This window comes from Rhinoderma darwinii, chromosome 2 (genome assembly GCF_050947455.1).
Source record: "Rhinoderma darwinii isolate aRhiDar2 chromosome 2, aRhiDar2.hap1, whole genome shotgun sequence".
Lineage (NCBI taxonomy): Eukaryota > Metazoa > Chordata > Amphibia > Anura > Rhinodermatidae > Rhinoderma > Rhinoderma darwinii.
The window spans coordinates 415,041,073-415,066,746 of NC_134688.1; the positions used below are offsets into that span (position 1 = coordinate 415,041,073).

General features: G+C 44.8%; 1 long non-coding RNA gene across 1 annotated transcript; it reads left to right on the top strand.

Moving 5' to 3' along the window:
• Positions 1 to 3,383: 3,383 nt before the first annotated feature.
• On the top strand, positions 3,384 to 25,660 carry LOC142741450 (uncharacterized). The gene is made up of 4 exons (XR_012881142.1): positions 3,384 to 3,641; positions 25,041 to 25,091; positions 25,170 to 25,191; positions 25,641 to 25,660. It is a non-coding gene; the product is annotated as an uncharacterized LOC142741450 (long non-coding RNA).
• The last annotated feature ends 14 nt before the right edge of the window (positions 25,661 to 25,674 follow it).

Below are 25,674 nucleotides of genomic sequence, written 5' to 3' on the forward strand. Positions count from 1 at the left end.
ATATATTATGTGATCTGATATTATACTTTGTATATTCTATATATTTCACGTTATTGGGACTTGCTCTATTCATTCTTCTTGGTTCAGATAGGGTTAACAACCTTCTGTTACTATTTCACGCCCTTTCCCACTGTGTCGCATTCTGATTGGTGGTTAGTGACCAGCCTGCGCTCCGTCGCCTCTGACGCGCCAGGCTCCGGACTCAAGTGACCACATCCTGTGATGCGCGGATGTGTTTCCAGCACCGGTGTATCGTGGCCGTCATTTCCGGAGGCCGACCACATTTTCCAACAACACAACGCAACCTATAGTTACACAGTGAATAGTTCTATCTAATTGCCGTCTTCCTCCACCTGGATATGCATTGTGGTCATTGGCTAGTGCCCATCTAAATGTTGTGTGTACAGTGTTCAACGCCACCCCCAAACGAAGGCACTGAGTGCCGAAACACGCGTTGGGACGGACGTTCACTGGGAGGCTACTCTTGCAATCTAACATGGGTATGTTATGTCCCTAGATATTTTCTTGCATTGTTCATTCTACTACCTGTTCTCATTTTTATACTGACCTTTAATTGAGCTGCATTGCTCCTATTCGTGTAATTCGGCACCTATGTACTAATACATGTACTTTTCATTTCTTTTGGTCTGCATAATTTTTGGGAGCGTCTCTTGTTGTTAGCATCTCATTTGCGAGTCGCACAGCGTTTAATCCTTTTTATCTGTAGGTTTGTGGATTCTTTTTATTGTCCTGTATTCAGCTTTTATTGTTAAATTTAATAAATATTTTTTTCAATTTCCTATACGTCTGGTTGTTGTAGCATCTATTTTTTGTAGGTTCGCCATATGTTACTTGATGCATTTAGGATCAGTCCATATGAATAATGTATAATTTTCTTGTGCATTTGCACTTGGGATATTAGATCCGTGCTGATATTTTGGGTTTATTTCCCACTACCAACCTGCCTATCATTCCATAAAAATCCAGGCCTGAACTTAGCAATTACCAAAACCCTTAGCAAACTAGTCCTTGCTATGGATATTCAGCTTTCCTGAATTCCTTCCATCTCATCGAGCTTTCCCTAGATAAGAGATACTTCCCGGAGCCTAGTACACATATGAGAGGAATCTTGGGGAAATATAGCAATCCCCAACAACTTTCCTGTCACTGTCTCACAATACATATATACATTATAACTTTTAAAATATTCACACATGATGAAAACATCAGGCTAATCTTCTAATCAGAATAATATAATCCATCCCAGTTGCCTTGGAGATTCATCACTGGTGAATGGACTGGTCACCACCGACACAGAATTATTGCCAAGGCATGGCACTTTTGTAAGATACAAAATAGTCAGCAAATGTTTCTCTAGACCACCACAATTGGGTGGACATCCGGAAATCAAGTTGATGGCTGTGTCAATCAAAAGGCATGTATGACCAACTTGAGCATAGATGTGGAGTGCACAGAATGCTTTGATTATAGCATCAGCTTTTTCTAGATCCAATTGGATGGTCATGGAAAAGACCCTGCACTAACTAACCATAATTCTGATGGCACACTCCATGCCCAGCTCAGCCAATGTCTAAAAATCTTTCTCCGGCATTAAGTTCCCTTAATGACTGTGTGGATAACAGGTTTGGCGTCAATATGGCATGTGCACCACACTATGATGGAAATGGTCTATTTACCCACCCTACGTTGGAGGTGCAGAAATGCAAAACTCTCTTCTGTGGCCAAAAGTCTCAAAGAAGAAAACAGTAAGAAAATGACACAATCACGGTTAAATTAAAAGTGATTTACCCACAATTGACATTTATCACTTATCTACAGGTGACATTGAATATAGCGGCAGGGTAAATGCTCGATCGCTCCTCCATTCAAGCACCTTCAAGGGGCTCTAGACTTCCATTTCAGTGATCGATGGAGGTCCTAGCAATGGATAGGTGACAAATGTCAATTTTGGGTAAAACACCTTCAATTTAATGGTGATTAATATTGTAATATGTAATTTCCTTATTATAGCCTATCCACAGGTGACCTTGAATGGACTAGCAGGGAACATACTTGATCACTGCTCCATTCATGCACCTTCTCACTGCGATTGTGCAGCAAGGCGGAATGTGGGGCTTGGGACCACCATTGTAGTGATCGGTGGGATTACTTTTTAAATAAAAAAATTGTGTCTAAATTGTGTCTAAAGTATTTTTTTATTTTACAACTGCACGGTGGTGAGCAGCCTTTCTTCAGCATTGATGGACTACCTCATCAGCGTCGGCCTTGGTGATATATGGTGAATATTTCCACCTAATATGTTGTTGTATTATCTTATAATAAAGAAAAATAATGTTTACTTCCGTAGCTCTCCATAGAGCATGGCAAAATGGCCCTTCTGTGGTCACTGTGACTAAGGGTGCTTGTACAGTCTATCACTTATTTGACAGGGTAGTATAGGTAAATAATTCCATCTCACTTTCATCAAATAAAGAAAAAACACATAATTCAGATCTTACCTAGCTCCTGCGGCGACGTCACACAATTCTTATAATGAAGTGCATCAGGTGTGAATATGGCCTGCGCAATTTTAAAAGCCTTTGGCCGCTATTTGCCTCCATTATTTCAATTTTGTCACAAATGTACAAAATCTACACTTAAATCTGCAGATAAACCATCTATACTTTTTCACATTATTTTACACATTTCGCATTGGGGGCTAAAACAGTCTCTAATAAATTATGAACTTATCTTCATACATAGCGTTTTGTGCCGTTTTAGTGGCATTTTTTTAGGTCAGTGGCAATTTTATCAAAATATAGCATGCTCTATGTATGGCATTTTTTTGGGGTGTTTCTCCATAGACTTCACAATATATCTTTGAAAACTCCAGGAAAAACGCTTGTACAAAATGACACAAAATACAAAACACCACTCAAAATGCTTCAGACTGCTGGCGTTTTTTACATGCGCTTCTCCACAAAAAACATAGCAAAAGAATATAACAATTAGGTACAGAATATACAGTTATTCTTATTAACATTACATGAAAGAAACACAATCTACACATATCATGTCAATAGTTTATTATGTAATACATTAGATTTAAAAGACTGTACGCTAAGGGGAATTTATTCCCACTTTTCAGTGGTATTGAATTTTATAGACGGTACCACCTTAAATGGCATGAAGCTGTCCCATTGTGACATCATGAAGGGAGGTTATATAAGCAGCCGCCGACCAGACACTTCTTTGAGGGTTTCAGTTGGAGTTGGATTGTAAGTATGCCTTTCATTGACCACTGTTTATTTTTTGTTTCTTCCCACCTACCTTGTAAATGTTTCCTTCATGTTTATGTTTTTTCCTCTTATTTATAGGCGTTTTTTGTGAGATTTTTGCGACAAACGACTGTTCAAGGAGGAAGAGGAGCGTTTGAGGAGCGGATTACCGTTGGAGGAGGAAGAGGAGCGGTATACCGTTGGAGGAGGAAGAGGAGCGGATTACCGTTGGAGGAGGAAGAGGAGCGGATTACCGTTGGAGGAGGAAGAGGAGCGGATTACCGTTGGAGGAGGAAGAGGAGCGGATTACGTGGATAAAGACCTGCCGAGGACATGGACTATCCACTATTTTTCCCGGATTATGTAAGTCAGAATTTCCCATCCAATAAAGAATTTGGGGAGAATGACATTTTGTTAATTTGATAATATAATCCAGATATTCCCCAGTGTGTGATTTACTTGTACAGGATACAATATAGGAGAATATAGCAGACAGTCTGTACTCTGGGCTGTCTGTGTAGATTGTTCTGTCTGTACTTATTTAAAATCCTCCAGTGATCACATGATGTAACATTGATGACCCCCCTATAGGAGACCAGTGGTGATAGGGGAGGAAATTTGTAGTATGGAGACCAATAAATACCTTACATTTATTGTCAGTTATTTCCCATGATGGAGCATTTCCAACTGCCAATTTGAATTCTCCCCTGAAGTGGGCGGAGCTTAGTTGGAGCATGAATCTGTGCACCTGATAATGATGTGTGGTTAGTGTGTGGTCTATGGCCGGGCTCATGTACTGTGGGTGTTATGTAGTCTCTACTTTTTTGTTTTTCTTCTGATAAGCAGAAATATATTCCATAGATATAAAGAGAAATCACATTGTCAACATAAAGCATGAACCTGGTCTAAGACCTTATTCAGACTTCACTGCAATAACATGCAGTATTACAGAATTGTAGAACTAGTTCAGGTTTTATCATCTGTAATGTTAGTGAAAATGTTTTAAGTTTTTTTTATGGTGTAAAGCTTCTGTTACATTCCAAATTTGCCACAGATTTTGCTGTAGATTTGTCACAGATTTTCTCTTTTGCTTGGTAAAGGGTGAAGTTTAAGGTGAAAATCTGCAACAGAATTGACGTGCTGCACATTTTTTTGCTACATGTGGATGGAGTTTTGAAAACGCTATCTACATGCAGGGGCGTAACTAGAGTCCTATGGGCCCCAGGGGCAATTTTGGACTTAGTCCCACTCCCCCCTTCCTGTATGTTGATCGCATCTGCAGGACCCAGTGGCCTTGCTAGGAACTATAAGGCCCTATTCACACGGTGGAATTTTTGCGGCGGAACCCGCCACGGATTACGCCAAAAAATACCGCCTCTCATTCATTTCAATGGGAGTCTGGTGCTTCTTTTTTCCGCTAGCTGATTTTTTCAGCTAGCGGAAAAATTGAAGTCAATGGGAGGAGGAATCTTCCTGCAGGAGTAATTCCGCAGCGAATTTTGCAGTGGGACCCGCCACGCAAATTCTGCCTTGTGAACCGAGCCTTCAACTACGACCCTACAACTATATGTCCCCCCCCCCCTTAAAAAAAAATACTGTATATATTTATATATAAATGCCAAAAGAGAACAAACACAGCACTCCTCAAAACACTGTAAGGCCCTGTTCACACAGAGTTTTTTTCCCGAGGTTTTTTCTACGGAAACCACGTCAAAAACCACGGCAAGAAACGCCCGAAATCGCCTCCCACTGATTTCAATGCGAGGTGGAGGCGTTTTTTTCTCGCAAGCTCACGGGAAAAAGCAATGACATGCTCTATCTTGAGGCGTTTTCCACCTCAAAAACCCCATTGAAATCAATGGGAGACAGAAAAAAACATATATAACAAATATAATATCAATAGAATCATATAAAAAGGTACTTATGCGTATACAAAAATATATTAACATAGTGATAAATGTATATAGTGTAATACTTATATTTTGTTAATAAGGTCAATCAAAAAGATTGGCAACGTACCTGTGAATACATGTGAACATTATATAGTCAGGTGTATGTAACATACAAAAATTTAAAACAAACTACTCCACCATCGCTGGATCGGCTGTCAGTGTCCTACACTGAGCGCTGCGCATGTCCATTGATTATGTCATGTCTATTTTCGCGTCCATGTGCGTCACGACGTCAAACGTTATTTCGCGCATGCGCAATTATGTTTTTGTATGCAGCGAACCCCCTCTTGTAAGAGGGTGCCACTACTATCATATCCCAAACAGGTTTGGTACATCCCAGAGTACAACCTGGGTATGTGTCCCACCCACACATATATATTTTAAGTTTAGTTAAAGAGGCTCTGTCACCACATTATAAGTGCCCTATATTGTACATGATGTGATCGGCGCTGTAATGTAGATAACAACAGTGTTTTATATTTAGTAAAATGATCATTTTTTACGGAGTTATGACCTATTTTAGCTTTATGCTAATGAGTTTCTTAATGGACAGCTGGGCGTGTTTTACTTTTTGACCAAGTGGGCGTTGTACAGAGGAGTGTATGACGCTGACCAATCAGTGACCAATAAGCGTCATACCCAGCCCCATACACACACATTAATGTTAATCAAGTGTCCTGACAATGAATATACATTACCTCCAGCCAGGACGTGATGTGTATCTAGAATCCTGACCACTTCTCTGCACTTCTCTGTGATTTATAGCACAGCACAGCGAGATCTCGCTGTGAATGACAGTTTACAGCGTAATCTTGCGAGACTACACCTGCTATGCTGTAGCTCACAGAGAAGTGCAGAGAAGTGGTCAGGATTCTGAATACACATCCCGTCCTGGCTGGATGTAATGTCTATTCATTGTCAGGACACTTGATTAACATTAATGTGTGTGTATGCGGCTGCACATAGTGATCTAGTAAGAACACGATGCTGCTGTGTAAATGAATGGGGAGAAGTGTATGACGCTGATTGGTCACTGATTGGTCAGCGTCATACACTCCTCTGTACAACGCCCACTTGGTAAAAAAGTAAAACACGCCCAGTTGGTCATTAAGAAACTCATTAGCATAAAGCTAAAATAGGTCATAACTCCGTGAAAAATGATCGTTTTTCTAAATAAAAAAACACTGCTGTAATCTGCATTACAGCGCCGATCACATTATGTACAAGATAGGCCACATATAATGTGGTGACAGAGCCTCTTTAATTATCTAGTATGAATTCATACTAAATGGGGTATAATACAAACTAAAGTTATTATATATATATATATTTAAAAAAACAAAAAAAAAACTCCATCGTGAACTTAGAAAATCCACCATATACAAATAGGGAACATATCCATTCCCCTAAAGAGATATAGCTACTGTCACAAACCTATACCAAAATGACACGATTTTATGGTGGGATATAACATATATACCACAGAACGGTCCTCAAATAAATCAGGTACCATAAACGTGATATATTGTAAACAAATACAAGGCGACTATATTCTCATAGAAGCGGAGAGGATAATTATTCACTATATCTAGTTAGTCAACATTAACAGAATATGTATCAAACAAGCTAGTAGTGAGATAATTGAAATCCATGCAATATGATGTATTATGTATAGATATAATGAATAATTATCCTCTCCGCTTCTGAGAATATAGTCGCCTTGTATTTGTTTACAATATATCCCGTTTATGGTACCTGATTGATTTGAGGACCGTTCTGTGGTCTATATGTTATGTTATATCCCACCATAAAATTGTGTCCTTTTGGTATAGGTTTGTGACCTTAGCTATGTTTCTTTAGGGGAGTGGATATGTTCCCTATATGTATATGGTGGATTTTCTATGATTGCGATGGAGTTTTTTGTATGTTACATACACCTGAGTGACTATATAATGTTCACATGTATTCACAGGTACGTTGTCAATCTTTTTGATTGACCTTATTAACACAATATGAGTATTACACTATATACATTTATCACTGTTAAATTTATTTTTGTATAAGCATAAGTACCTTTTTATATGATTCTATTGATATTGTATTTGTGTGTGATTTTGTATTCTTTTCACTATTTTTGTATGAAATATTTTGTTGAGATTTGTAATTATGAAATGCATATATATCTGCTCACTTCATTGCACTGTTATACATGAGAAAGGCTCCGACTGACCTGAAACGTATGTGAAATTAAACACGATCACTTTTTTCACTCATTTGGCTATGCTACTTTACTTTCCTTTTTCTCTACATTGAAGGGTCATTGGGCTGTGACCCAGGCGGCGTGCACCCACCCAAGTTGTGGTCCAGTGCGGCTGATCTATATTAATCTATTTAGGACTTCAGGATGGATGAAAAAAAGTTGGTTTAATCACCAGAAAGTTAGCGAAGTTGAATGTTTCAAATGTGAACCGAAACATCGCTCACTTTCTGGTGATTAAACCAATGTTTTTTTCATCCATCCTGAAGTCCTCAATAGATTAATATAGATCAGCCGCACTGGACCACAACTTGGGTTGTTACTTTTTCCACGGTTACTTCTATATTTATCTGTTTTCACTTTGTCATTATGGGGTATTGAGTGCAGAATAATGGGGAAAACCTTTTTTTTTTAGCACAAAACCTCAACATAACAATATGTGAAAAAAATGTAAAGGGTCTGAAGACTTTCCGAATGCATTGTATACACACACACACACACACACACACACACACACACACACACACATACACACAGGGCCGGTGTAAAGGATCTGCCAGACACAGCTTCTGTGTCGACGCCAGTGGGTAATTTGTCTGCACCTGCTCCTAAGACTGAGGGAGTGGGAGAGCCTATCACAGCCTGCCAGCCTGAGTGGTAGAAGATGGAGTCAGTCTCTCAGACTTAGGAGCAGGTGCAGACAAATTACCCACGGGCGTCGACACAGAAGCTGTGTCTGGCAGATCCTTTACAGCCGGCTCCAGTTTTATGTGGGCCCTTGGGCGACACAGACTTAGTGGGCCCCTTTGCAGGGAAACTCACAGCGGCAGTAAAATGCCAAAAATCGTCACTTTGTGCCCCCATATAGACGTTAGGCCCTGTTTATGCCCCTATATAGAAGTTAGGCCCCAGTTTGTACCCCAATAAATTTAGTGCCCTCTGTAGATAGTGCCACACAGCCCACCTTACAGGTAGTGAGGTAGTGCCACACATCCCCCTCCTCCCAGGTAGGCTCCTGCTGTTACTGTGGATAGTGTTGTCAGGGGCAACCCCAGATCCATAGTCCCGGGCAGAGCACTACTAGCACTCTGCCTGGCAGTGGCGTAGCAAAAGGCTCATGGGCCCTGGTCCCATAATTCAGCTTAGGCCCCCCTACCCAACACCACCATACCCCTGCGCACACCTATGCCCAGCTGCCTTGCCCGACAGACCCCATGAATGCCCCCACAGTATAATGCCCCCATAGCTGCCCCCACAATATAATGCCCCCCATAGCTGCCCCCACACAGTATAATGCCCCCCATAGCTGACCACCACAGGATAATGCTCCCCATAGCTGCCCCCCACAAAGTATAATGCTCCCCATAGCTGCCCCCGGGACACAGTATAATGCCCCCATAGCTGACCACCACAGTACAATGCCCCCCATAGCTGCTCCCACAGTATAAATCCACCACACATTATAATGCCCCCCATAGCTGCCCCCCACACAGTATAATGCTCCCCATAGCTGCCACCCACACAGTATAATGCCCCCACAGCTGCCCCACACAGTATAATGCCCCCCATAGCTGCTCCCACAGTATAAATCCACCACACAGTATAATGCTCCCCGTAGCTGCCCCACACAGTATAATGCCCGCCATAGCTGCACCATACAGTATAATGCCCCCCCATATCTACCCCATACCGTATAATGCCCCCCATAGCTGCACCATACAGTATAATGCTCCCAAAGCTGCACCCTACATTATAATGCCCCCCCATAGCTTCACCATACAGTATAATGCCCCCATAGCTGCACCATACAGTATAATGTCCCCCATAGCTGCGCCGTACAGTATAATGCCCCCCATAGCTGCCCCATACTGTATAATGCCCCCCATAGCAGCACCATAACCCATAACGCATAATGCCCCCCATAGCTGCACCATACAGTATAATGCCTCCCATAGCTGCACCATACATTATAATGCCCCCATAGCTTCTCCAAATCGTATAATGCCCCCATAGCTGCACCATACAGTATAATGCCCCCCATAGCTGCACCATACAGTATAATGCCCCCCATAGCTGCACCATACAGTAGAATACCCCCATAGCTGCACCATACAGTATAATGCCCACCATAGCTGCCCCATACAGTATAATGCCCCCATACAGAATAATGCCCCCATAGCTGACCACCACAGTACAATGCCCCCCATAGCTGTTCCCACAGTATAAATCCACCACACAGTATAATGCCCCCCATAGCTGCCCCCACACAGTATAATGCTCATAGCTGCCCCCCACACAGTATAATGCCCCCCATAGCTGCTCCCACAGTATAAATTCACCACACAGTATAATGCTCCCCGTAGCTGCCCCACACAGTATAATGCCCGCCATAGCTGCACCATACAGTAGAATGCCCCCCATAGCGGCCCCATACCGTATAATGCCCCCATAGCTGCACCATACAGTATAATGCCCCCCATAGCTGCACCATACAGTATAATGCCCCCATAGCTGCACCATACAGTATAATGCCCCCATAGCTGCACCATACAGTATAATGCTCCCATAGCTGCACCATACATTATAATGCACCCCATAGTTGCTCCATACTGTATAATGCCTGCCATAGCTGCACCATACAGTATAATGCCCCCCATAGTTGCACCATACAGTATAATGCCCGCCATAGCTGCACCATACAGTATAATGCCCCCATAGCTACCCCATACCGTATAATGCCCCCCATAGCTGCACCATACAGTATAATGCTCCCATAGCTGTACCATACACTATAATGCCCCCCATAGCTGCACCATATAGTATAATGCCCCCATAGCTGCACCAAACAGTATAATGTCTTCCATAGCTGCACCGTACAGTATAATGCCCCCATAGCTGCCCCATACTGTATAATGCCCCCCATAGCTGCACCATACAGTATAATGCCCCCATAGCTGCACCATAACGTATAATGCCCACCATAGCGGCACCATACAGTATTATGCCCCCATAGCTGCCACAAATCGTATAATGCCCCCATAGCTGCACCATACAGTATAATGCCCCCCATAGCTGCCCCATACTGTATAATGCCCCCATAGCTGCACTATACAGTATAATGCTCCCATAGCTGCAACATACATTATAATGCACCCCATAGTTGCTCCATACTGTATGATGCCCGCCATAGCTGCACCATACAGTATAATGCCCCCCATAGTTGCACTTTACAGTATAATGCCCGCCATAGCTGCACCATACAGTATAATGCTCCCATAGCTGCACCATACACTATAATGCCCCCCCATAGCTGCACCATACAGTATAATGCCCCCATAGCTGCACCAAACAGTATAATGTCCCCCATAGCTGCACCGTACAGTATAATGCCCCCATAGATGCCCCATACTGTATAATGCCCCCCATAGCTGCACCATACAGTATAATGCCCCCATAGCTGCACCATAACGTATAATGCCCACCATAGCGGTACCATACAGTATAATGCCCCCCGTAGCTGCACCATACAGTATAATGCTCCCATAGCTGCACCATACATTATAATGCACCCCATAGTTGCTCCATACTGTATAATGCCCGCCATAGCTGCACCATACAGTATAATGCCCCCATAGCTACCCATACCGTATAATGCCCCCCATAGCTGCACCATACAGTATAATGCTCCCATAGCTGCACCATACACTATAATGCCCCCCCCATAGCTGCACCATATAGTATAATGCCCCCATAGCTGCACCAAACAGTATAATGTCCTCCATAGCTGCACCGTACAGTATAATGCCCCCATAGCTGCCCCATACTGTATAATGCCCCCCATAGCTGCACCATACAGTATAATGCCCCCATAGCTGCACCATAACGTATAATGCCCACCATAGCGGCACCATACAGTATAATGCCCCCATAGCTGCCCCAAATCGTATAATGCCCCCATAGCTGCACCATACAGTATAATGCCCCCCATAGCTGCCCCATACTGTATAATGCCCCCATAGCTGCACTATACAGTATAATGCTCCCATAGCTGCAACATACATTATAATGCACCCCATAGTTGCTCCATACTGTATAATGCCCGCCATAGCTGCACCATACAGTATAATGCCCCCCATAGTTGCACTTTACAGTATAATGCCCGCCATAGCTGCACCATACAGTATAATGTCCCCATAGCTACCCCATACCGTATAATGCCCCCCATAGCTGCACCATACAGTATAATGCTCCCATAGCTGCACCATACACTATAATGCCCCCCCATAGCTGCACCATACAGTATAATGCCCCCATAGCTGCACCAAACAGTATAATGTCCCCCATAGCTGCACCGTACAGTATAATGTCCCCCATAGCTGCACCATACAGTATAATGCCCCCATAGCTGCACCATAACGTATAATGCCCACCATAGCGGCACCATACAGTATTATGCCCCCATAGCTGCCACAAATCGTATAATGCCCCCATAGCTGCACCATACAGTATAATGCCCCCATAGCTGCCCCATACTGTATAATGCCCCCATAGCTGCACTATACAGTATAATGCTCCCATAGCTGCAACATACATTATAATGCACCCCATAGTTGCTCCATACTGTATAATGCCCGCCATAGCTGCACCATACAGTATAATGCCCCCCATAGTTGCACTTTACAGTATAATGCCCGCCATAGCTGCACCATACAGTATAATGCTCCCATAGCTGCACCATACACTATAATGCCCCCCCATAGCTGCACCATACAGTATAATGCCCCCATAGCTGCACCAAACAGTATAATGTCCCCCATAGCTGCACCGTACAGTATAATGCCCCCATAGCTGCCCCATACTGTATAATGCCCCCCATAGCTGCACCATACAGTATAATGCCCCCATAGCTGCACCATAACGTATAATGCCCACCATAGCGGTACCATACAGTATAATGCCCCCCGTAGCTGCACCATACAGTATAATGCCCCCATAGCTGCACCATACAGTATAATGCTCCCATAGCTGCACCATACATTATAATGCACCCCATAGTTGCTCCATACTGTATAATGCCCGCCATAGCTGCACAATACAGTATAATGCCCCCCATAGTTGCACCATACAGCATAATGCCCGCCATAGCTGCACCATACAGTATAATGCCCCCATAGCTACCCATACCGTATAATGCCCCCCATAGCTGCACCATACAGTATAATGCTCCCATAGCTGCACCATACACTATAATGCCCCCCCCATAGCTGCACCATATAGTATAATGCCCCCATAGCTGCACCAAACAGTATAATGTCCTCCATAGCTGCACCGTACAGTATAATGCCCCCATAGCTGCCCCATACTGTATAATGCCCCCCATAGCTGCACCATACAGTATAATGCCCCCATAGCTGCACCATAACGTATAATGCCCACCATAGCGGCACCATACAGTATAATGCCCCCATAGCTGCCCCAAATCGTATAATGCCCCCATAGCTGCACCATACAGTATAATGCCCCCCATAGCTGCCCCATACTGTATAATGCCCCCATAGCTGCACTATACAGTATAATGCTCCCATAGCTGCAACATACATTATAATGCACCCCATAGTTGCTCCATACTGTATAATGCCCGCCATAGCTGCACCATACAGTATAATGCCCCCCATAGTTGCACTTTACAGTATAATGCCCACCATAGCTGCACCATACAGTATAATGTCCCCATAGCTACCCCATACCGTATAATGCCCCCCATAGCTGCACCATACAGTATAATGCTCCCATAGCTGCACCATACACTATAATGCCCCCCCATAGCTGCACCATACAGTATAATGCCCCCATAGCTACCCCATACCGTATAATGCCCCCCATAGCTGCACCATACAGTATAATGCTCCCATAGCTGCACCATACACTATAATGCCCCCCCATAGCTGCACCATACAGTATAATGCCCCCATAGCTGCACCAAACAGTATAATGTCCCCCATAGCTGCACCGTACAGTATAATGTCCCCCATAGCTGCACCATACAGTATAATGCCCCATAGCTGCACCATAACGTATAATGCCCACCATAGCGGTACCATACAGTATAATGCCCCCCGTAGCTGCACCATACAGTATAATGCCCCCATAGCTGCCCCAAATCGTATAATGCCCCTATAGCTGCACCATACAGTATAATGCCCCCATAGCTGCCCCACACAGTATAATGCCCCCATTGCTGCCCCATACTGTATAATGCCCCCCATAGCTGCACCATACAGTATTATGCTCCCATAGCTGCACCAAACATTATAATGCCCCCCATAGCTGCACCATACGGTATAATGCCCGCCATAGCTGCACCATACAGTATAATGCCCCCATAGCTGCACCATACAGTATAATACCCCATAGCTGCCCCATACCGTATAATGCCCCCCATAGCTGCCCCATACCGTATAATGCCCCCCATAGCTGCACCATACAGTATAATGCTCCCATAGCTGCACCATACATTATAATGTCCCCCATAGCAGCACCGTACAGTATAATGCCCCCCATAGCTGCCCCATACAGTATAATGCCCGCCATAGCTGCACCAAACAGTATAAAGCCCCCATAGAGTATAAAGCCCCCATAGCTGACCACCACAGTACAATGCCCCCCATAGCTGCTTCCACAGTATAAATCCACCACAGTATAATGCCCCCCATAGCTGCCCCACACAGTATAATGCTCCCCATAGCTGCCCCACACAGTATAATGCCCCCCATAGCTGCTCCCACAGTATAAATCCACCACACAGTATAATGCTCCCCGTAGCTGCCCCACACAGTATAATGCCCGCCATAGCTGCACCATAGAGTATAATGCCCCCATAGCTGCCCCATACCATATAATGCCCCCCATAGCTGCACCATACAGTATAATGCTCCCATAGCTGCACCATACATTATAATGCCCCCCCATAGCTGCACCATGCAGTATAATGCTCCCATAGCTGCACCATACAGTATAATGTCCCCCATAGCTGCACCATACAGTATAATGACCCCCATAGCTGCCCCATACTGTATAATGCCCCCCATAGCTGCACCATACAGTATAATGCCCCCCGTAGCTGCACCATACAGTATAATGCCCCATAGCTGCCCCATACCGTATAATGCCCCCCATAGCTGCCCCATACCGTATAACGCCCCCCATAGCTGCACCATACAGTATAATGCTTCCATAGCTGCACCATACATTATAATGTCCCCCATAGCTGCACCGTACAGTATAATGCCCCCCATAGCTGCCCCATACAGTATAATGCCCGCCATAGCTGCACCAAACAGTATAAAGCCCCCATAGAGTATAAAGCCCCCATAGCTGACCACCACAGTACAATGCCCCCCATAGCTGCTTCCACAGTATAAATCCACCACAGTATAATGCCCCCCATAGCTGCCCCACAGTATAAATCCACCACACAGTATAATGCTCCCCGTAGCTGCCCCACACAGTATAATGCCCGCCATAGCTGCTCCCACAGTATAAATCCACCACACAGTATAATGCTCCCCGTAGCTGCCCCACACAGTATAATGCCTGCCATAGCTGCACCATAGAGTATAATGCCCCCATAGCTGCCCCACACAGTATAATGCCCCCCATAGCTGCCCCATACCATATAATGCCCCCCATAGCTGCACCATACAGTATAATGCTCCCATAGCTGCACCATACATTATAATGCCCCCCCATAGCTGCACCATGCAGCATAATGCCCCCATAGCTGGACCATACAGTATAATGTCCCCCATAGCTGCACCGTACAGTATAATGACCCCCATAGCTGCCCCATACTGTATAATGCCCCCCATAGCTGCACCATACAGTATAATGCCCCCATAGCTGCACCATACAGTATAATGCCCAGCATAGCTGCACCAAACAGTATAATGCCCCCATAGCTGCACCATACAGTATAATGCCCACCATAGCTGCACCATACAGTATAATGCTCCCAAAGCTGCACCATACCGTATAATGCCCACCATAGCTGCCCCATACAGTATAATGCCCCCATACAGTATAATGCCCCCATAGCTGACCACCACAGTACAATGACCCCCATAGCTGCTCCCACAGTATAAATCCACCACACAGTATAATGCCCCCCATAGATGCCCCCACACAGTATAATGCCCCCCATAGATGCCCCCAGACAGTATAATGCCCCCCATAACTGCTCCCACAGTATAAATCCACCACACAGTATAATGCTCCCCGTAGCTGCCCCACACATTATAATGCCCGCCATAGCTGCACTTTACAGTACGATGCCCCGCATAGCTGCCCCATACCATATAATGCCCCCCATAGCTGCACCATACTGTATAATGCTCCCATAGCTGCACCATACATTATAATGCCCTCCATAGCGGCACCATACAGTATAATGCCCCCATAGCTGCATCATACACTATAATGCCCCCCCCCATAGCTGCACCATACATTATAATGCCCCCATAGCTGCCCCATACCGTATAATGCCCCCCATAGCTGCACCATACAGTATAATGCCCCCCATAGCTGCACCATACAGTATAATGCCCCCATAGCTGCCCCATACCGTATAATGCCCCCGATAGCTGCACCATACAGTATAATGCCCCCCATAGCTGCCCCATACAGTATAATGCCCCCCATAGCTGCATCATACAGTATAATGCACCCCATAGCTGCACCATACAGTATAATGCCCCCATAGCTGCAGGTCCGACTGCTGGGACCTCCACCGATCCCGAAAATGGACTTACCTGCACAGTACCGCTCCTGTCATATGAGGTGCACAGGGACAGTCAGGTAAGCCCATTCTCGGGATCGGTGGGTGTCCCAGTGGTCAGAACAAACCGATAAGATATTTATCACCTATCCTGTGGATAGGTGATAAATATTGATTATGGGAAAACCCCTTTAATAGATGCTACTACTATTCAATAAACAAATATCGCTGAACAAAGCCTAGTATACTAAGGCCTAAAACAGACTATGGCTTACAAGAGTAAGTGGCAGGGCAGGGAGCCAATGGCTCTCTGCGATGCCCTAGTAAGCGGCACTCAACAGGGGAACAAGGTCTACTGCCGGGACCCCTTCCCGTCCAGGCCCTGTGGTAGTCGCACCCTCTGCGACCGTGATTGTTAGGACACTGTCCACATGTATTGTATTGTAAACTGTCACAGATTTTTTTTGCAGAATCTGCACCAAAAATCCACGAGAAAAAGGCCTAATTCACATGTGTGTCCGTTTTGTGCGCGTAAAAAATGCAGCGTTTTTACTGCATTGCATTTCCATTTTGCATCCGTGTACAGTGTGCGTCTGCATTTTTTACGCACGTATGTCATCCGTATGTCATGAATTTTTTACGTCAGCAAAAAAAAAACTGAAGGAGGTGTTTTATTTTTTCCGCATCATTTCTTTAGGAACTGTTGCATGAATCACGCACATCCGTGTGCTGTCCGTTTTTTCACGCACCCATTGACTTCAATAAGTGCGTGATGTGCAGAAAACACACAAGAATAGGACATGCGGTGAGTTTCACGCAGCGGAAACACGCTACGTGAAAAACACTGAATGTCTGATTGGCCCCATTGAATTGCATAGGTCTGTGTGACGTCTGTTGTTTTAACGCGCATAACACGGACGTGAAATACGCTCGTGTGAATAAGGCTTTAGGATAGTTCTAAAGAGTATATTTTATGTTTTGTGAACATAGCCTAAAGGAATTAAAAGCGTATAGTGATGTTCAGACACAGCAAATTTATTATGGGGAATCCGCACCAAAAATCTGCAATAAAGTTACAGTATAATACATATGAATGTGATTTTAAAAACTCCATTTACATGTAGCAGAAAAAATGCTCCAAGATTTTAGGACATTGTGCAGATTTTCAAACGCAATGCAAAGGATGAAATCTGCTGATGTTATTATTATCGTTTTTGTGGTGCTTTTTTGCTGCAGCCAGATGTTACATTAAAGTCCATAGTAAAATATCAAGAGCACTACATACACTGCGTTTGTGTTTTTGGCAATTTTGAGTACATTTTTTAGTCAGTGGCTTTTTTTTCCAAAGACCGCATGCTCTGAGCAGGGCCGCCATCAGGAATTTCTGGGCCCCATACAGCCATGATGTCTGGGCCCCCCCTTCCATTACCGGGGGTGGGCAACGGAAAGTGTGGCGCTCATGTTTGTACGTTATTCGCATTAAATGATTTTGGTGCTGATGTCAATTACAGTGAAGGAAACCATGGAGCCGGCAGTGACCGGTTAATGCTCCGGATTTTGATCTATTTAGCTAAAACGTATCCGACTGTATGGCATATAGTGGGATACGTCGCCTGGGGAATGGCCCAGGGGAAACTACTGAAGTCACTGTTCATGAACAGGGCTGGAGCCTTCTACTAGCGCTCTGCCCAGGGACTATGGCGCTGCTCCTGATGTCCATATACATAAAGTGACGTCCGAAGCTGCACAAAGCCTGAGTACACGGCTGGAGCGTCGGCAACATTCTGGCCAGCGATTCTGGCCCTGGAGAATCCCCTGATGTCACTTTACATATATGGACAGTGATGTCAGGAGCTCCCAGGGACAAAGTCCACGGGTAGAGCACTTGTGATGCTGCCTGGGGACTCCGGAATAACAAAGTTTACTACGCCATTTCATCCTTCAAAAAGAAGGTAAACCGACGTCCACCAGCCCGACGGAGGCTAAAAGGACATAATGGAGGCCTGTGAATTATCGTCTACGTTGTTTATACTGTAAGGTAGGAGATTTCCTGACTACACAATAAACTTAGGGCAACAATACGATGTGAAGGGGCCTTAAAGAGGCTCTGTCACCAGATTTTCAAACCCCTATCTCCTATTGCAGCAGATCGGCGCTGCAATGTAGATAACAGTAAGGTTTTTTTTTTTTTTTAAAAACAAGCATTTTTGGCCAAGTTATGAACATTTTTATATTTATGCAAATGAGCCTTTTTTAAGTACAACTGGGCGTTTTTAAAGTTATGCCCAAGTGGGCGTGTATTGTGTGTGTACATCTGGGCGTTTTTACTTGTTTTACTAGCTGGGCGTTGTGAATAGAAGTGTATGATGCTGACGAATCAGCATCATCCACTTCTCTCCGTTACCACCCAGCTTCTGGCAGTTCACAGACACACAGCGTGTCCTCGCTTATCCGACGCAATTAAGTTCCTGTGGGAGGAAGTGAGTGACGTCACAGCGTGATCTCGCGAGGACACGCTGTGTGTCTGTGCACTGCCAGAAGCTGGGTGGTAACGAAGAGAAGTGGATGAGCAAACACGAGTTTGCTTAAAAAAACTTCTGAAAATCAGGAGCTGTTTTACCTTGAATATCTCTGTATTTTCAGACTGTTTTTGCTAATTGTGTGAACATACCCTTAGGCCTTATTCACACCACAGTGTCCCACTGTTTTTCCCGGTCGGTTTGCATTAGTTTTGCATCTGTTCCGGGCCGGGCATATCTCTACAGTGACATCAGGGGCAACTCCTGAAGGGGAATCCCCATGTGGCCGGTGATTCCACTTCAGGAAAAGCCCCTGTCGTCTGTGTCCATTTATGGACACTGAACGTTACTGGCTTCTCCTGGTGTGGAATCCCCGGTCACAGAGTGTTCGGGGATTCCGCTTCAGGAGTTTCCCCTGATGTCACTGCCCATATATGGACAGAGACATCAAGAGCTCTGTCCAGGAGCGGAATCCCCGAACACACAGGGATTCCGCTCCTTCAGGGAGCTAAAGTGGGGCTAGCACATAGCAGAGCTGGGACGAAGCTACAGCAGTAGCAGCCACAGCAGCTGCTAGCGGCGCCATCGGCCATGGTGGGTGTCGCCGCTAGCAGCCGCTATGGCTGCTATAGCTGTAGCGATGCCTGAAGAAGCGCCAGGGCGGAAAGGAGGCTGATTCGCCGGGCCAGGGCGATTTGGGAAGGGAGCCAGCGCAGCGCCCCCTTCCACCTGCTGTACACCACAGCCCTGCCACACAGTACCCCTGCACATAGCAGAGCAGAGACGTCGCAACAGCAGTACCCCCACAGTGTTACCTCCAGCATAGAGCGCTTCTTCTGAATGAGATACACTCCTCCTCCTCACATGCACTCTGCGATGTGAGGAGGAGAGAGCGACGGTAGACACGGCCATCACTCGGGACACATTCCGGTGATGGCCGTGTATTACACGGCCCCATAGACTTCTATGGGAGCCGGGCGGCCGGGTAAACGGCCGAAAATAGGGCATGTCCCATTTTTTGACGGCCGGTTTTCCCGGCCCGTCAAAAAATTGGTCGTGTGAATAGCCCTTTAGGGGTCTATTGTTCCTACTGCAGCCGGGTGACGGCTGATTTATGAACGGCCGTCACCAGGCCGGGAAACCCTGTCGTGTGAATAAGGGCTAATAGGCATGAAGCTTATTTAACCCCTTCCCTCCTCAGCCATTTTTTGGATTTTAACTTTTGTTTTTTCCTCTCCACCTTGCAAAAGCTATAATTTTTTTTACTTGAGGGCTTGTTATTTGCGGTACTAGTTGTAGTTTTTCATGGCACCATTTATTGTACCGCATAATGTACTGGGAAGCTGAAAAAAAAATATTTGTGGGGTGAAATGCTACACGTGCATGACGTTCTGACAAACCCCATTCACATGAGTTGGGGCTTATTCAGACTAACGTGTTAATCGTCCGTGTGAAGGACGTTTTTTTAATGGCCGTCACACGGCTGCAGGTATTTCTATGGGGCTATTCACACGGTTGTTGTTCTAACGGATCGTGTGAAGGGCCTGTAAAAAAATAGGACATGTCCTATTTTTGTGCGTTTTCACGGATCCCTCAATAGACTCAAGTCTGTGAGAACGGGTCCCGAACGGCTGCAAATCGGCCACAAAAATGGCCGTTCTTCACGTCTGATTTCACACACGTTGGTCTGAATATCGCCTTAGGCTTTATTCACACGAACGTGTCCGTTTTGCACGCGCAAAAAACGCTGCATTTTGCCCGAGCAAAAGTTCAGTGTGCCGTCAGCATATGGTGCGCGGCTGCGTGATTTTCGCGCAGCCGGCATCATTATGACACTCTGTTTTGATGTTACAACACAGTAAAGAAGGGGGGGCTTTTATGTTTCCCTTCACTTCTTTACCTACTGTAGCGCGAATCACGCGCGTCACCCGGAAGTGCTTCCGTGTGCCGTGCACTATTTGCACGCACCCAATGACTTCAATGGGTGTGTGCTGCGCGAAACATGGGCAAGTATAGGACATGTCGTGAGTTTTACACAGCGCACACACGCTGTGTGAAATTCACAGACAGTCTGAACGGCCCCTATTCACTAACATAAGTCCGTGCGACGTAATAAGTATCACGGACGTATAACACGTTCGTGTGAATAAGGCCTTATATTGTAATTTGTAGTGTATTTTCAGTGCGCAATCCGCACCAAAAATAGGAGGCAAGTAAGTGGCTTATTCAGATGTCCATGTTCGGTCTGTGATATACGGAGCGTGTATCGGCCATATTTCCCGGACCGACCACAGTTCAGGGAGCCGGGTTTCTAGCATCACAGTTATCTGTGATCATAGTCCCTCCCTTCCCGTGGGAATACTGTCCCCGGTCCCGTACTGAAAGCATCATTACAGTATGGGACAGTATTCCCGCAGAGAGGCAGGGACTCCCAGCAACACTGATAACTATGATGCTAGGAGTCCGGCTCCATGAATTGTGGTCAGCCTGGGAAATACGGCCGATACACGCTCCGTATGTCACGGACCGAATGCGGCCATCTGAATAAGGCCTTAGTCTAGTTACACAGTGCGGTGAAATCCCATTTTTTTGCCAACATTTTTGCAAAAACGGGACTTGACCGCACTGTGAGAATATAGCCTAACAGCACTTTTAATGTTTTGTATCTTTTTTTATGCAATTTTCGTAACTGCGGCACAAATCACGCGGTTTTGCCGCAATTTTTATATAATCGCGGCAAAACTGCGCCATTTTTGCCGCGATTACGAAAATCGCGGCAAAAAAACGCTAGGAAAACGAAAGAATACTAAAAAACTTTTTAACCAACTTTATACAATCTACAAATGGGGTCAGGGGGATGGGAAGCAGGAGGGATAGGGGAACATACTCACCAGCCTGCAGGTCCGGTCGGCAGTGTAGAGGAGCTGGGGGGCGGGATCTCCACACGCAGCTTCAGCACATGCTGCATCTTCCCCATCCAGTGAAGCTACAACAGGTATGCAGGGGCTGCCGCGAGTGTCGCTAGGGGAGTGTCGCTAGGGGATTGTCGTTAGGGGGGTGTCGCTAGGGGGGGGTCGCTAGGGGGGTGCCGCGGGCGTTGCGAGTGGGGGCCCGTTAGCGTTGCGAGGGGGGGTCGTGAGCGTTGCGAGGGGGGGGGGCAACAGTCCGAGGGGTGGGGGGCGACGGCAACAGTCCGAGGGGGGGGGCGACGGCAGCCCGGCGGGCCCCTTTTCTTCATCCATGTGGCCGGGCCCCTGACGGGAGTACCAGTAATACCCCCCTGATGGCGGCCCTGGCTCTGAGTATGACACTAAGGGCATGGTCACACGTGGCTGATTTCTGCAGACACTGTCCACATCAATGCCGCACATAATCTGCATTGCAGTTTCCGTTGCGCCTTTGAAAAAAATGTGAAGTAAATTGCTGCGGATTAGTCGTTTGCGGATTCAGGTGAAGAGTACATCCTGCTCTCTTTTAAAACATTCCTTCTCAATCTAGCTATAGACCTCGACACAGATAGGTCCAGCCAGAATGATGAAATATCCTGTTCGTGAAAGCAATCCGCAACGCAACACACATAACATCTGCAGATTTCATTGCGTTATTTTGCAACTCCATTGAAGTCAATGGAGAAATTCTGCCACAAGTACGTATCAAGTCCGCAACAGCCAGTGTATGCTGCGGACACCAAATTCCGCACCGCAGCCTATGGTCCGCAGCAGAGTAGTCTGCAATGCCTGCACGAAGATAACTAAAAAGGTGTGAAAACCAATGGACAGATGTATGCTGCGAATTTCCAGTGCGGACTGTCCGTAGCGAAATTCCACAGCAATTCCGCCACGTGTGAACATGCCCAAAGGCCTCCTTCATACTGAGTATTTTTAGGCAATTTAAACGGCGAAATAAAACACTTCTAAAAATGCTAGCGTTATTAAAAGGCAACATGCCTTTTTATGGTGTTTTTCATTTGGTATAATTTTGTACGTGCTTTATTTATGGCGTTTTTGAATGCCTATAGAGAATCCAATGGGAAAACGCCTGAAAAATTGCTATACCCAGAGCATGCTGCGTTTGGAAAAATAAACACTGACTACAAAATTGCCTCAAAAACGCCACAAGCATTTTTGAAAACATTTTTTTTTAAATTTGTATAATTTTGTACATGTGTTTTTCCAGGCAGTTTTGAAGTTCTATAGAGAAACCTGTGGAGAAAAATTACTAAAAAAATCTTAATACCTTCAGCATGCTGCATTTTGATAAAAACGCCACTGACCCCAAAAATTATTATGCTGTGTATATAAAGAGGCTCTGACACTAGTTTTTTAATTCCGTATCACCTGACTAATCTAATAGGCGCTATGATGCTGATAACTACAGTGTAAAAAAAAAATCTAAAATGTTTATTATTTGCAAAGTTATGAGCATTTTTCTAAATATGCTAATTTGGCTATACCTGTCAAATGGGAGGGGACTTTCTTTTCACTCTGGGCTGTGCAATGTTTTCTGTATGACGCTGTCCAATCAGTGTCATACAGTTCTCCTCTTCACAGCCCAGCGTGATCCCATCTTCAATCGCGAGATCACGCTGTGTTGTCACTTCCGGCCACAGGTCCTTCAACACAGCGACTCAGCGCTCCTCCAGGAAAATGGTCCCTGCATCGCTCCATGCTGCTGCTGCGGATGACAGTCATTCTAGCACAGCTGGAGGCGATGCAGGGACCGTCTTCCTGGAGGAGCACCGACCCTACATAGTTTTCGGCGCCCGGAGGCAACTGGAACATCTGATCAGTTGTGGGGTCCGGGGTTTGGACCCCCACGATCATATACTGAGGACCTATCCCGTGGATAGGTCATCAGTATAAAAAACAGCCCCCAACCTGGACAACCCATTTAACAACCGGGCCTATTTGGGCCTTACTGACCAAACTGTTATTTTTTATACTCGCATTCCAAGAGTCATAACTTTAGTTTTTATTTTTCTGTCGATGTAGCTTTATGAGGGCTTGTTTTTTTGGGGTACATATAATGTATTGATTATCTTTTATTATGTTTTTGGGAAGGGAATACAAAAAAAGAACAATTCCACTATTGTTTTCTTATTGACAAATTAGTTTTTTTTATGCCATGTGCCATGTTGTATAAATAACAAGTTATCATTATTCTATGGGTCGTTACGATTGTGGCAGTACCTAATTTTTTATAATATTTAATAAAAAATAGAGGTTTATTTTATTTTGGGGGGGGACGGGGACTTTTATGTAAATTAAAGGCTATGTAAACATTTGTAAGGCAATTTTTTTATTTCTTTTTTAATAAAAAGGTGTATCAGTGTGTCTGGTGCAACTTTACAAATACTTTTTATTAAAAAATATTTTTACTTTTTTAGATACAGCTGCTCCGTATTCTCTATACACAGCAGCTGTATCTTCTAACGCTATTCACTTCCATCTGCTGGAGTGATGCGCCCTGTGCAATGGTCGCACACCCCTAAGGCCGGCCCTGCACGCAGGAACCGCTGTCACTGAACCCGTCAGGTTCGCAGGACTGACGGATTGAGTAAATAACGCTAGATACAGCTGCTCTGTATGCAGTTAAAAATTCCAATAAAAGAACATTGGGGGACTGGAAGTCTAGATGCACAGTCTTCTTTGATCACGATATGACTCTTCATCATGTTACCGACACCGCTGTACTCCATGTATATGCAGGAGCAGTAGTATAGTGATTACAGCGGAGCCAGTCACATGACAAAGAGTCGTATCGTCATCAAAGAAGACTGTGCAATTAGACTTCTAGTCCCCTGGTAACACTAAAAATCTATAAAAAATCTCGGAATCAGCGTGACGGGGGACCGGAATATATATTAGCAGTGTACTCATATATTGCAGTGAGTACACGGCGAATCATTTTTGGTCCCCACATAACCCCTTTAAATGAAGGATTATATTTTGACATAATATCAGTGCATGTATGCTATTCTTACTCTATCTTATAAATAAGTATGTACATGTTTGTGTAAGGTGCTTTGCATGTTTGCACTAGTGATATATTGAGTGGTGCCAACCAAAACATAAGTATAGAGCCTGTTATATAGGAGTAAATCCCAAAAACTGGAACAGCAAACAGTCCAGCCAGGAAAGTGTTAATAACTTTACTTGTTGCCCCCACCAGACTATCACATACAATCCAATAGATTCGATGGATAAAGAGAGATATTTGATGTTCAGCAGATAACATGTAGGTTTTTTTCTTACTTTTCAGGTTCCGGCATCTCTATATATAAAGGAACTGCAGACGCAGAGCTACATCGAGGTAAACGTAATATTACATAACCGTATACCGCGTGGCACATTTCTATTCTCTGCTTACCCTCTGTCTTTACTATTGCAGGCTGCAGTGAAAGAAGCACAGGGTGAGTGCCATTCTATAGCAATTTATCTCCATAGTTTCCATGTTTGACATCTTCTACTGACACATTTGTCACTTCATAACCCCCCATTATGTTATAATATTGTGATAGTTACATGGTGAGGTTGAAAGAAAATCGTCCTATTACACATTGTAGTCGTGCTGATCAAATATGGCATCTCTGTGATAGGAGTAAAAGGGTCAGTAAAGCCCATTACAAAGCAATTGAGTCATAATATGGCTGCATTTTAGTGTCCATACGTATTATATCTGTAAGACCCAGACCTGCGGCTTCACTGGCTAAGATCTAAGATGATCGGAGTCTATAGTGATCTGACAACTGAGTGGGGTCCTGATCTTGTACCAATAATATGAACGACTTTTAATTTCATTCTTATTTTATATAATTGCTTGTGCAAATCTCAATTTAAATTATTGTTTTTCTTTTTTCAGTTGCAGAACGAAGATTCCGGTAAGTAAATCTTCA